This window comes from Anas acuta, chromosome Z (assembly GCF_963932015.1).
Source record: "Anas acuta chromosome Z, bAnaAcu1.1, whole genome shotgun sequence".
NCBI classification, from domain to species: Eukaryota; Metazoa; Chordata; class Aves; order Anseriformes; family Anatidae; genus Anas; species Anas acuta.
Genome location: NC_089017.1, coordinates 18,740,313 through 18,753,401, shown reverse-complemented (window position 1 = coordinate 18,753,401; position 13,089 = coordinate 18,740,313). Strand labels below are relative to the sequence as shown.

At 46.1% G+C, this 13,089-nt stretch overlaps 1 long non-coding RNA gene across 8 annotated transcripts in view; it reads right to left on the bottom strand.

The window, feature by feature from the left end:
* Nucleotides 1-353: 353 nt before the first annotated feature.
* The window catches only part of LOC137848069 (uncharacterized), a 95,147-nt gene continuing 82,411 nt past the window's right edge, over nucleotides 354-13,089 (bottom strand). For 7 of the 8 annotated variants that reach the window (XR_011091166.1, XR_011091164.1, XR_011091163.1 and 4 more), the window contains 3 exons: nucleotides 9,890-11,612; nucleotides 2,142-9,618; nucleotides 354-2,043 (listed from right to left, as the gene is read on the bottom strand). This is a non-coding gene — a long non-coding RNA (uncharacterized lncRNA). The remainder of the gene's footprint in view (nucleotides 2,044-2,141; nucleotides 9,619-9,889; nucleotides 11,613-13,089) is intronic. The other variant, XR_011091161.1, reaches the window with a different exon arrangement.

The following is a 13,089-nucleotide window of genomic DNA, read 5'->3' as shown; positions in this document are numbered from 1 at the left end:
CAAGCAGATGACATGACCTGCAGCCTGCTAAGGTTTCTCCTATAATATGTATTTTACATCATCTGATTTGTTTACTGCAATCTCTTTCTTGTGTTTCTATACACTCCTAGGAGCTTTAATTACCTGGGGAGTTCTGCTGGTTGAAGCCATGCACCAGCACCCACCTCTCCTCAGAGAGCAGGATGCCAGCACTAATTCCAGCAAGGAGGGGTCTTTCTGGGTCCCCAGATGATCTGTTTTTGTAACAGGTGGATTGGGTGGTTTGTTCTTCAGTGGGTGCATCTTGCAGCAGAGAGGTGAGAAGATCAGAAGTAGTCATAAGAAGAGATGTCCTAACAGAGAGGTCTCATATGTTTCTTCTTGCTTTTTTTTTTTTTTTCTTTTCTTTCTAGATCTAGCAAAATCCTGTAGCACTTTTGGTTTCATATCAAAGCCCTTCGTGGTCTGTGGTACCCAGACTTCTGACCCTGCCTTCTTCTGCAGCAGAAGTACATAATCTACCTCAAAGTCTAAATCATTAAGGGAGAGGAAAGCAATGGTCGTCCTCCCTAAAACTAGGTCACACATTTCCACCCTTCCCTGAATGCCTGTGGGACATCAGATCTGAATATATTAAGTTTTTACATGCGTATGATCAAATTCAATCTTGCTGACACAATTCAACTGAGGGCAGTGTCACCAGAACAATCACTCGGGGCTGGGCATTGGCATTTAGACCGTCAGCCTGTGAAACATTTCACAGCACTAAACAACTTGTATAACCCAGTGATGCAATGAATGACATTTTGCTCTGCAGACAACCAGAGCCCCAAATGCCTCCCCATTCATGCTGTATTTATGCTGTTATGCTACCAGAGACTTAGGAAGAGCCACTCCTGAGTTAACTCCTTGAGACTGAGACATGACAAAGTAGTGCTGCTGCCACGGATGGGCTTTGAGTTACACGTCCTTCCTCCAGCAATGAATGCTTGTCATCTTTTCTTGAACTGCCCTTGTGGTTCAATACATAGAAAATGCCCCTTCCAGTCTGTTATCAGTTTGTCCTAAAGTAAATCCACACTATGGCCCCAAATTGGATATTAGCAGTGCCAGATACCTCAGTGCATTGCGACCTGGGGAAACAGGCCCAAGGTGTTCAGTAGCTAACAGATCACCATATTTACCGGTTTGAATGTATCTTTGTTGTTTGGGATCACATATTCCTTCAGGTCTGTGGGCAGATCTACACATTCAGTGAAGTGATAGCTTTTACAAACATGACCAGAAATTTTCAACCTCTTACCATCTGGCAATATTATTTGCTGGCGGGAGGTGGGGAGGAGTTTGGCACAAAATGAATCCATCCGGTCTAACATAATCATTTCATTTTGGGTATATCTTAATCCCACCTTCCTGCTTTTTGCACTGCTTTGAAACACTTGTATGGTTATATAAAAACGTTTTCTGCCAGCATGTTTATAATTATCTCTCGTGCTCAGATCAAAGAGCACTATCTGCCCTTGGTTCTTCTGTGATATTACAGTGTGGGGAAAATAACATCAAACCCAAACGAGAAACATCCTGTTGTCTTGTTAGCTCTCTGCCAGGAGGCAAGGCAGGAGGAGGAGGGAGCAGCCTCAGGGCTGCATCCCTCTCCCCGCTGATGACTTAGGAAATCACGTTCCAGCTGGTCATCTAGGCTCCCAAGGGCTACAAATGCATGCATGCACCAGAGGAGCTAGTACAGTATCATCCAAGACTAATAAAAGAAGGAAATCAGTCAGCCCTTTCATGAAGGCCCCTCCAAATGCTAGGAATGTGTATCAGCTATTTCATCTCAGATAAAATTAAAAATATCCATCTTTCAAAACTCAGTGTCTGAAGGTGAAGGGGAGGTTTCCCTCTCTCTGGATCCAGTGGTAGTCTGGAGGTGCCATCCCAGTAGGAGCTGAAGACACACAGATCCCAGCACATCTCATAGGCACTGCTGTGGCAGGGGAAAAACACTTGTGAGTTCACCTGGTGACATCCCTTGCTTACTCAGTCACGAAGAGTCCAAAGTAACTGAAAAGAGACAGCAGTAAAAACATCAGAAATAGCACAACAAGAAGTAAATTAAAACCCAACCTGCTGGAAGAGAATCTCCAGCAGCCCCCACATACGTGTCTGCTGACATAGCCCTTGGTGGTTGCTCCTGCCATGCTCCACCAACAGGCCAGACTGCTCTCATATGTTCTGCCAAAGATCTGGGAAGATACACACTCCCTGGAAAATGCAAGAAAAAGTGAAGGGATTTGGCAAAATTATCAGATTATAAAGACTGCTAGGATATAATACAAAAACACTGGAATAAACAGGGATGGAATTGGCATCCCTGCTTCACGAAATGTGCCAACATTTTTAAGACTTGGCTGCCTGAACTTTAGCCCTGGTTACTAACTCCCATATAACTATGGTAATGAAATTTTTCAGGCCAATAACAATAGCTCATGGGAGAAAGAGGAGTATTTCCCCACACAGATTATCTTGATCTCCAGTGCAGCGATGGGTATGTTTTTGTAGGAATGTAGCAATGTGCTAGCTTTCTAACCTCAAGCTCTACGTACACATCACTGCACAAGGTTTGTTTGCACATGTGTTTTATAGCTTGCGTGCTTAATTACTTAATGATTTATGGCTGTCATTAAATACTGCTGCTCTCCATTTGAGAGGCTCCAGGAGTGAATGGAAGTGACTTGGAATGGCTCCATCTCTTTGCCTCACGAGGAGCAGAGAGGTTCAGAGGCTTAAGCATTGCTCCATGTCTTTATTGTCTGCCCATGAGCTCCTTCAGAGCCTGCACTCCATCTGAGTGGGACAGGCAAGTGAGGACACATAGGGCTGAGTTAGCTCCTACTTCATTACATCTGACTTAAATTCATCGTTTCCCCAAGAGGCCTCCCTGTCCCTTCACAGGACTCCTGTACATTCCCATATTGTTCTTCACAGGGCTGGGAAGTTGGCAGTCTGGTGAGCTCTCACAGTGGTTAGAGAAGCATTTCAAACAGGGGCAGAGTTAAGGTGGTTGTGAAAGGGCTATTGCAGAAGGCAAGTTCCAGATTTCCCAGTACAGGGAGGTTTAAGTCAATTATACTTTAGGCCTTTAAGTGTTGACTTTGTGTTCTGGAAAGTATCAGGCACAACTAATCTCCTTACATAACTGCCATTCATTTCTGTGATGCTTTGAGGGCATGGCAGCTGTGCCACATTCCCCATGTGGTCCCTGATGACTCCCACCAAACCAACCATCCTATCCCAGCACTGCCTACATAAGCTGTCATGAGGAGAGAGACATGAGACGTGCCTGAGATCTGGCCCCATTTGCTGCAGGCACAGGCGGACCCTGTGCAAGTTCGCTGCAGGGTCAGTGTCCCTCAGTGAGGGGTCTGTGAGGAAATGCTAGATGTCAAGTCTCTTCAAAAGGAGGCAGTAAAGCATCTGGACTGTGATAACATGTCATGCTTAAAGACTGGTGCAAGGTCAGAGAGCCTATTTGTGGAGAGTTTTTTTCTTCTTTGTTTTGTTTTGTTTTGCTTTCCTGCTATGCACTGTAAAAGTCTGGAAAATGTTGTAGACGGCTCTCTTGCTGTGGTCCCCACCCCACATATCCTTTGAAAGAAGGACTCCCCACTTCTGCCAAACATCCTTGCTGCAGCAAATCAGTATTTGTGTTTATTGGGGGTGGGCAGGTTGGAGCTTTTAGAGCACTCTGGATATGGAAGGCAGCTGCATATGTGTGTGGGGAGGCAGTATCTGCAGAACATGCTGTGTCAAGTGGTCCCAGATTAAATTTATCCTCCGGCCCTGCTAAGGCACAAGAGCTTTCAGAAGAAATTGAGCATGCGTGTAATTTCAGAGCCCTTTGAAAAACTGCCTGTTAGGGTGAAAGCTCTGCTCTTGGGGCAGAAATGTGAAAGGTAAAAAAATATTTCCTTGCAGCTTGCAGGTGAAAAGTTAGCAATCCTGCAGTTCATATCCCCACAGCCATCACAACTAAGTGCCCATAAACCATGTCCTACCGTGCATGCATCCCTAACTTCCTTTACCTAATCCAGAGAGATCAGAACTGTACCCTCATTACTTTTCCTAACATTACCTCTCCAAGGGCCGTTGGGTGTCAAACACCATTCCATACTAAATGCCATACTCCAAGTACAGGACCTGATAACGGCCTGGGGAGGATTAGAGTCATGGTTTGATATCCAGATGTGTTAACAACCAGCAAATAAAATACTGCATGAGGAGTAAGACTGGGATGGCATATGATGTTTTTAAGCAGAGGTTGCATCTTTGGTGTACTTTGTTCAAATGACCTCAAATTTGGCCTCTAGTCTCTACTTGGAGAGCAACATTTTAAGGGAATTCCACTATTCAGATGAATTAATTGGATATGTCTGCATTGCACAATGCAATGTACCGCAGAGCTCCTCAGCCTGATGCTGGATGAACTGGCTCCCAAGCCAGAAACAGCACAGCTGCCCCTGGACAGAAGAGATGCTTCCAGTATACAAACTTATCTCAGTACACACTGTGTCATTGACATAAAGGCTCAGATGGAACTTGCTCAGGACATGCAAGGCTCAATACTGCCCTGTACTGACATGCCTTCAGAATACAGACCATGCTGTGAAAAGGTACACTAGCCTCATTTTTAGCCCAACTTCCTAAAGAAAACAGATTTCTGCAGTGACAGTGTGCATGCACATCTGTCAATCCCACACCCCTCTGAACTTTTTTTGAACCTGCTGCTTTCCTTTCTTGTTAAATTGGACAGAGGTGGAGGCATTGTGTGTAATGGCACTAGGTGGCTACACAAAAGGAGGGACACCCAAATTAATATTCCCAGCAAGGGAAAGGCTGCAGTGCAGTCTCACTTGCAGTGGTCAGGGAGGGCACAAGGGAGAGTGCCCCAGAAAACCAGCCTGTCTGTGCAGCAGGACAGCTCGGTACAGGCTGTGCTAACGGCAGCCCTGGGGAGCAGGAGTTGGGAGCCTTGAATGAGCCCTCCTCCCACACATAATAAAATGTTTCAGCATCCAATAACACTGCTTAAGATAACAAGATTAAAAAGTCGTGGCTCTTCGCTTAAAAGGCAATTTAGTTATCACATTGCTGTACAGCAAAGTTGGGAGCATGCAGTTACTCCAGCGGCTGATACAAGCTGCCTGGTTTCTCTGACTCCCATGCTGCAACAGCAGTGGGGAACTGCCCTGTGCACAAACCTTGAACAAAACAAACAAAATTCAGGGCTAGAGGAAGAAGGAATGCCAGTTTTCTAAAACTGTGCATGCCTTGCTATAAAAGAGATGGTTTAGTCTAGATGATTTATGCCCTGCAAGGCTGGGGCGTGATTTCTGCACTGGGTTATCTCTGGCAGATGCTGCAGAAAAAGTCCAAAGAAATTCCTACCAGCCCTTTCTTCCAGTCTCCTAGAAGGAAGAGACTAGGAGTATGGGGAAAGCCCAGCAGCCAAGGCCAGCCTAGCACAAGAGAGCACGGACTTGGGGAGGCTCTTTAGCTCGGCTTCAGCACCTCTCTGATGGTGTGATTGTGGTGGCTTGGTTCAGAGGCACACCTCTGCAGCTGTGAACAAGCACCCTCAGGCTCCAGAGAGATGGATGGAGAAAAACAGGAGTATAATTTATGCCACATCTTCTTATCTCCTCTTATCACCGCCAGGATGCAAATTAGTCATAGCTTTAGTAAGTGATTACATAAGCATCATATTAATTTTGTTCATATTTCCCCAAAGAAATCAGTGAGTTGTTAGTACAACTTGGACTCACAGATTTATTTTCCAGGCATCATGGACTATTGGCAACCAGGGTGAAGTCATTTATCATTTCAAAACAAAGATAATCAGGTTAACAAACCAAATTTCTTCCACAAGAAAGCAGCAGCAATAAACAAATAGGCAGAGACAATCAAGAGCCACAAGAGAGTTTGGAGGAGAAAGCAAAATTGGTTCAGCCCATTGTTTTCTGCATCATTCTCTAGAGCTGCCTGAAGATTTGTTTGTTCCCATCCAGAATATTCTGTTATGCAAAGGATTATTCAAAGACAGAGAGAAACAGAGAGAGAGAGAGAGCTGCATATTCACAGTTGGAAAAGGTCTTGAGGGAATTCAGTACAAAAATGTCCGGACCTCATGATCCTGGAGCTGCCAGTTGTCCCAGAAGACTTTTCAGGGGTGCACGCCTCCCAGTGACTGCTGCCCTATGCAATTCTGGCTGCATGGTATGTTCACCACTGTTTTTTTGAAAGGTAAAATAGATTCAAAGAGAAAATTCTTCACTGTGTCCATTTGCCATGTGCAACAGTAGGAGGGAGGGAAGGAGCTCTTGGAGGGCATGTGAAATCCCTTCAGCACAACTTGCAGAGACTTGAAGTGTGCCAGTGAAGTAGATCTGTGGGGCCACTGGCCAGCTCTGGCTCCGCTCCTCCTCATTGCTAAGTGCCCTCCTGGGAAGAAGCAGCTCCTTGAATTCCTGCTCTAGCTGATGCAGGGTCTGCCTAATGCCTCTCTAGGCACGAGGCTTCTCCTGGCTGCAGACCTGGGACCCCAAACTGGTAGAAGGCCAACACCAGTAACGGCTGCCTTAAACCTGGGAGCAGGAACAGGGCTCATTCTGTAAATAAAGTGAAATTCTTGTATCTTCCCAAGGAATATTCTTAGCCATGAGTGCTCTGGCTGGGGACAGGCTGATAAATACCAGGAATCTCAAACTGACAGTTTTATTATTTGTTTCTTGGAGCAGACAGCCTAACGCACAGAGGGAATGAAAGATGCCACTGCCTGAACACGGGGCTGCCGAAGGTGTCCAGCACACTGCCCGTGCCTGTAAGCACCCAGCAAATACAGACCCACACAAGCTCCTCCACCTGCCCTGAGCATTTTGGCACCCTCAGTCTGAATGATGCTGCCTATTCCCATGGTCGAGCACCTTGCAGTTCCTCTATGGAACAGCTGCAACAGGCTTGATGAGGTCCCTGAAGGGGACACAGCTGAGTGCACGATGGCTGTGCTGCTGAAATACCATGAGGTCTGTGGCAAGGAGGGCAGCACTTCAGTTCCCAGTGGCATTCACCCCTTCTGCAATATCCCTGCAACCATCTCATGGCCCTGGGAGAAGAGGTCTCCAACAGGGTGCACTGAGGGAGAGCAGAATAGAACTGACTGAGTTAAAAAAGGGGGGAATGTATCTTGCCTATTTTATTTATGCCTGGGGAGTATCCCTTCAGGCATGTGAAAAACAGGGAAAAACAAATAGCAGGAGAATGTTGTAAATCCTTCCAGACTCAGCAATCTTCTTTGATTGTTGGTCACCTTTTCCCTCCACAGAGGTCTGTCCCCAGGCCTTCTCTTGAGGTAGGTACAATCAGCACAAACTGAATGAAAGAAAGAGGCAATGGGAAAAAAAAAAAAAAAAAAAAAAAAAAAACACCTTTCAAACCAAACTACTAGAGGAAAATATGTTCCTCTGGTATTAGTGGTAAAGTGGTCATAGCACTTGCCTAAAAATAGAGGACCCAGAGGCAAAGTCCTTACTTGGCTTGATAGGATTCACCCCAAAAGATCCCAGCAAAGCATCCTCCCACCTGATGTGTTCAGAAGAGCTGTGTGCATTGAAATGTCAGATCCAGGAGACAGCCTGTGCTAACCAGGAGCTCCATCTTTCTTCACATGAGGTGAAGAGGCCATTCACTGCAGTCTTACTGGAGACTATGACAGTTCTTACACGCTGTCTCATGGCCATTAGCTGGAGGCCACACTATCACTGCTAGCTTGTGCTGCATGTGATCCATGCACAGGACTTAACATATTAAACAGTTTTGGCTAGAGAGAAAAAGGAGTATTTCCATGCCAGTGAAATAATTACCATAATGGTCCAGTTAACTCTTCTGGCCTTTAACTTTTCATTATTTTGTTACCCACAGAGTTACTTTAACAACCAAAACTGCAATCTGTGGATCTAAAGTCATTCCCGCATTGAATCAGAGCCACAGCAGACATTTTGGAGCATGCTTGGACTCTCTTTATGGTGAACAATTTTCCTCTCTCCTCTCCAGTCATCTGAAGAGTTTAAATCATGAGGAACGGTTTGGCATGTTCTTACCTCCAACAGCACAAAAAGTTCTGCTGGAATGGTAATGGGAGAAGCCAATCTGAGTTTTGTTTTATTTAGGAGATGTTTAGTTGAAGTAGTGGGAGAAAGTAGCAATAAAAAGAGCCCTTTGACTCCGTACATCTAGATTATATTACAGTAACATTCATATCTACGTAGCTGAGCTACACCAGCCATTTTGCTGCACACTCCTTTTCAGACGTTAGCTACATCTAGGATGCGGTGGTGATGGAGGGATGTTTAAAAATGCCCAAAGCAATCTGGTTGGCATAAGATAGTCTTTTCCACTTTATCATATAAACTGTGGTTGCTGTACATTGAAGTAGCTTTAAAGCAGCTGTTTTTCATTGATAGGTCAATTGTTTTGCTTAAATTACAGAGAGAGATGGAGTATATTATAAGTATCCTTTAGATTACACTTTCAAAGATCAGAAGTACAACATATTCTAAAATAAGTATTAACCTTCAGACAAATGGATTTTTTTTGCAATTTTGTACAAATGGTTATTTGTTTCCAAGCTGAGATTTGATATACTGAGTTTCATCCCTGAGCACTTTTCTGAAGCCAAGCTCAAGCTTCCTGAAAATGAAAATTCCCTGTGAAACATAAACTAATCTTTAACCATGACAGGGAGAATGGGAATAGGAGGAGAAATCATTCTGCTGTGATAAGAATATTTTTACTCTGCAGCTGAATTATTGTTCTTCACTAAGCATATGAAAAGAATTAGGGTAGCCTTACCTTCACTGTGTTAGACAGTTAATTAAAAGTTAAGAGAAGGTAGACAAAAATTAGCTCAAATATGCACTAGATTCCTCCAGAGACAGACCCTGGCAGAAGGCTGGGACAAGCCACAAGCCTGGAGAGGAAGACCATGTGAAAGATGGCACCACGACACAGTGTGCTGGCCTTCAGGCACCAGCACAGCCTAGCACTGCCCATCACCTCTCCTCTTGGTGTGGGGCGTGGGCGAGGGTTGAGTGGTGGGATCACCTAATGCCTGCTCGCAGCCTGCTGCATGGGTCAGCAGCCACGCAGCCCCTTCCCACCTACCTCAACAAACTCTGGTGACAAAAAAACGGGGTCCATCACAGCTTTTGCTCCTGACGGGGAAGTGAGCAGCAGTCAGGCAGGGAGGCAGGCATGCAGAGCACAGCAGAGTGTGCCAATTCCCTGCGCTTGCTCGTGCCCACTCGTCCTCCCACAGACGAGCAAGAATAGTACCTGATCACATTGCGCATGTGGTTTGCCTTCCCCTGAGGAAAGCACTGCAACTTTCTGCACCAATAGTGCTCCAGAACTGCTCTTCCAGTCCCACAAATGGCAGGCTCCTACCTCTTTGCATCCCTGTGAACAGTCAGCTTCAGGAGCAGCCCACAGGACCAGAGGTGTGTACTTAGCAGGGTTCATCTTCAGGGTCAGGAACACATGACGTAGCTGCCTCTTTGTTAGGTAGGCTGGAATTAAGGGTGCCTGTGGGATATTGGAACAACAGATAATAGGATACCCCCTAATTCCTCATTTTCCTTCTAGCCTTAGTCCACCAGGACAAGCACAAGGTCCCCAGTCCATGCTGGCTGGGACAACCTGTGGAGTCCTTTCCAGTCAGGGTCATGACCATACTTTAAGGGCAACAAACACTTTTGTGTGCTTGCTACATGCAGCTCTGGTGATATCTGTTCAAAAACCTCTGGGATAAAGATACAAAACAAAAACCACAGCAATCCCATGTTATATTTCTTACCTGCAAGATATGGCATCCTCAGCTTCCCAGAAACCCCAGTGTGGGTGTGCAGCTAATGCAGGAATTCCAGCACTGGAGAGCAGGGGAAGATATGAAAGTCTCTGAGAGCCATTATAGGACCACAGAGAGGTTGGAAAAGAGATTAGCCAGACATGTTGTCTGGAGCTGAAAAGTCCATGAAGATGTGCCCAGAAGGACAAAGACCAATGTAGTGGGGACAAGTAGTGACCCATCAGCAGTGATGACCCAGAAGCCCATGTCAACATTTACCTGGAGAAGAGAGGGACTGACACCTGCTTGAAAAGTGCAGCAAAAATAGACAACCTTGCCAAGTAGTCTTCAGCTCATGCTTTTTTCCTATCCTCTGACTCTTCCCTCATACTTGCTCCTCTTCCATGTCCTTAAAAAACAATATTATCTCTGCACTGCAGAATTGCAGTCCAAAATACCCTCCAGCCCTGTGAGAAGACTTGTCCTCAGGCATGGCAAGCAGGGCTTGGCAGGCCTCTGCAGCTGCACGAAGCCTGATTGTGCTCACGTCTTCCTCCTCAGCTCACCTTTCTGGAAGCCAAAACATTTCACCACCTAGGAGGCAGACAGCAGCCTGAGGACACAATAATCCAAATCTAGAGCTTGTGGTTGCTTGCAGTCTGGCTGCTGGGGATTTTGTATGCTGCTGCTGCAGAGGGTTTTGACCTTCGCTGTTCTCCATCTTGTTTGTTTTCCTTACATTTTTTGCCCCATGAATGTTTAAGTGCTTTTCTTTCATGAATTGCTGAACATTTTTAGTCCAAAACATGAAAGATTACGTCTTTGCCAGACAAAGGGAGGGCACAAAGCACTGGAATAGTCTTGCAAGTTAATGGTCTGGAATAGGGAATGTCAGCTGCTTAAACCTACCTGCAGCCTGCTGAATTTTCTGAAAACCATGCAGTGTGGCCATTTTGCAATCATGTGTGCCTGCTGGGCAACAGCCCCCACTGTTGGCTTGCTAAGTCTGAGCTGGTTGGAGGAGGCACTGAGGAGCTGCATACTGTAGTCCAAGAGATTGGACTGTGCACTTAGTCACATGGTCTGAACTTTTGGGTAGACCTGTGCGGTGTCAAGAGTTGGACTTGATGATCCTTAAGGGTCCCTTCCAACTCAGGATATTCTATGATTCTATGATTCTATGTCTTCTCCACGTTCAGTGTAGAAATGGGGTTAGATCAGTACATTTGCCCAAGGGTTTTCCATTCCTCCTTTGGTGCACAGTCATCTCCCATATCTTTCTCATGGATTCAGAGCAGTGCTGGCAGTGCAGAGGAGCCAGCTGCTTCTCCAGTGTGGCATCCTTACTCTGTGGCAGAGCTGGATCCTGACCTGCCTGGCTTCTCTGGAAGTCAGGCAAGCTAAACTGATAGGGACCATCACTGCACCTCACCTGCAGCTGAGTTTCAAAACATATCCATGACTCTCACAGCAGGAGGCATGTTCAAACCCAGTACTTCTCCTTTGCATGGTACTGGAGATCAAACGCTTGTAAATGTCTGTGCTGCTTGGCTGGTTACTTAGTGACTTTGAAACTCTTTGTGGGTTAGCACTGGAAAGAGGAATCCTAGGTTTCCAACCCAGGTCTGGTTCCACAGTGCGGGCATCTTGGTTTCCCTCAATGCACTGATGGACAGACACCTGCCATGGGTTTGGAGTTCAAGGCCCACATGAGTTCCTGGCATGAGTTTGCCTGCAAGAAGAAAATAATACAAATTTCCCTGTTAGCACTTGGTTCATTTCAAATTTACAACATATCTTTGTGAAGGATCATGTCTGATGATAGTCTGTTTCGTACCCTTGCAGATTTAGGGCTTTGTTTTTATTTACACAAAAGCTGCTTATGATTAACCAGGAAATACCCATATTGTCTTGTGGGAAACAGAGTGTGTTGAAGCACATCTGATTCTGATTCATTTATGTTGTAGGTCAAAAAGTGCCGTTAAGAGAACCAAACAAGAAAGGTAGTGCAAGAGCCCAAATTGGGAACATCCATAGTAAACACCAGGAGAGGGGTCATAGAATCACAGAATGGCTTGGGTTGGAAGGGACCTCAAAAATCTCCCAGTTCCAAGCCCCCTGCCATAGGCAGGGACACCTCCCACCAGACCAGGTCGCCCAAAGCCCCATCCAGCCTGGCACTGAGCACCTCCAGGGATGGGGCATCCACAGCTTCTCTGGGCAGCCTGTACCAGGGCCTCACCACTCTCCAAGTGATGAATTTCCTCCTAACATTTAATCTAAATCTATCCTTTTAGTTTAAAACCATTCTCCCTTGTTCTGCCGTTGTCTGACTGAGCAAAAAGTTGCTCTCATCTTTCTCATAAGTCCATTTTAAGTAAAAAAAAAGCTGCAGTGATGTCACCCCGGAGTCTTCTCTTTAGGCTGAACAGCCCCAGCTCCCTCAGCCTGTCTTCACAGGAGAGGTGCTCCAGACCTCTGATCATCCTCATGGCCCTCCTCTGGACCCATTCTAATAGATAAATATCCTTGTGCTGGGGGTCCTTCTCTTCAAGGATATAGCTTTGAAGAGAAAAGTCCTCCACTCCACTCCCCCATGACATGGCCGTTTCACCAACAGGGAGGAGAAAGGGCTCAAAGAAGAGTGAAAAATATCACAGACCTGGATGTGTGCAAAGGGAGGACTAACAGCACTACGGAAGACTGGCCAAAGCTGGCAGGTTGGTGGAGGACATGGCTCACAGGAACATGTGCTGCAGGCTGCCCAGGCTGACTCTTCTGGTCGTGGGGTGCTGGATGACAGCCACAGGTACATGAGGGCCTCAGCAACTGGGCCATGCTCTGGAGCAGAGCCTGCATTCGGTCCATCAGCACAGGGGGCACAGGGGCACTGCTTAAGCAACGACACCCAGACTTGGGAATCTCATCTGAGTTCCCATCTCCCAAGCTAGATTACTTTTTGTCTCTCAGCTGAGCTGTTTATAGTGGTTTCCCTGAAATTTATGAGGGTACTTGTAGCTTGCCTGGCTGGTTTTTGGAAGTCCTTTGCAGGCTGGCAGTACAAAAGGGCTCGTGTCTTCTGTGTACTGGCAGCAGATCAGAGACTTTTGGTGCCCTCTGCACTGCACTGCTTTTTGTTCCAACCAGCATGAGGGAACGACCGTCCCCAAGGCACCATCAGTGGTGTAAGCAATAGTTCAGGGTGTTTA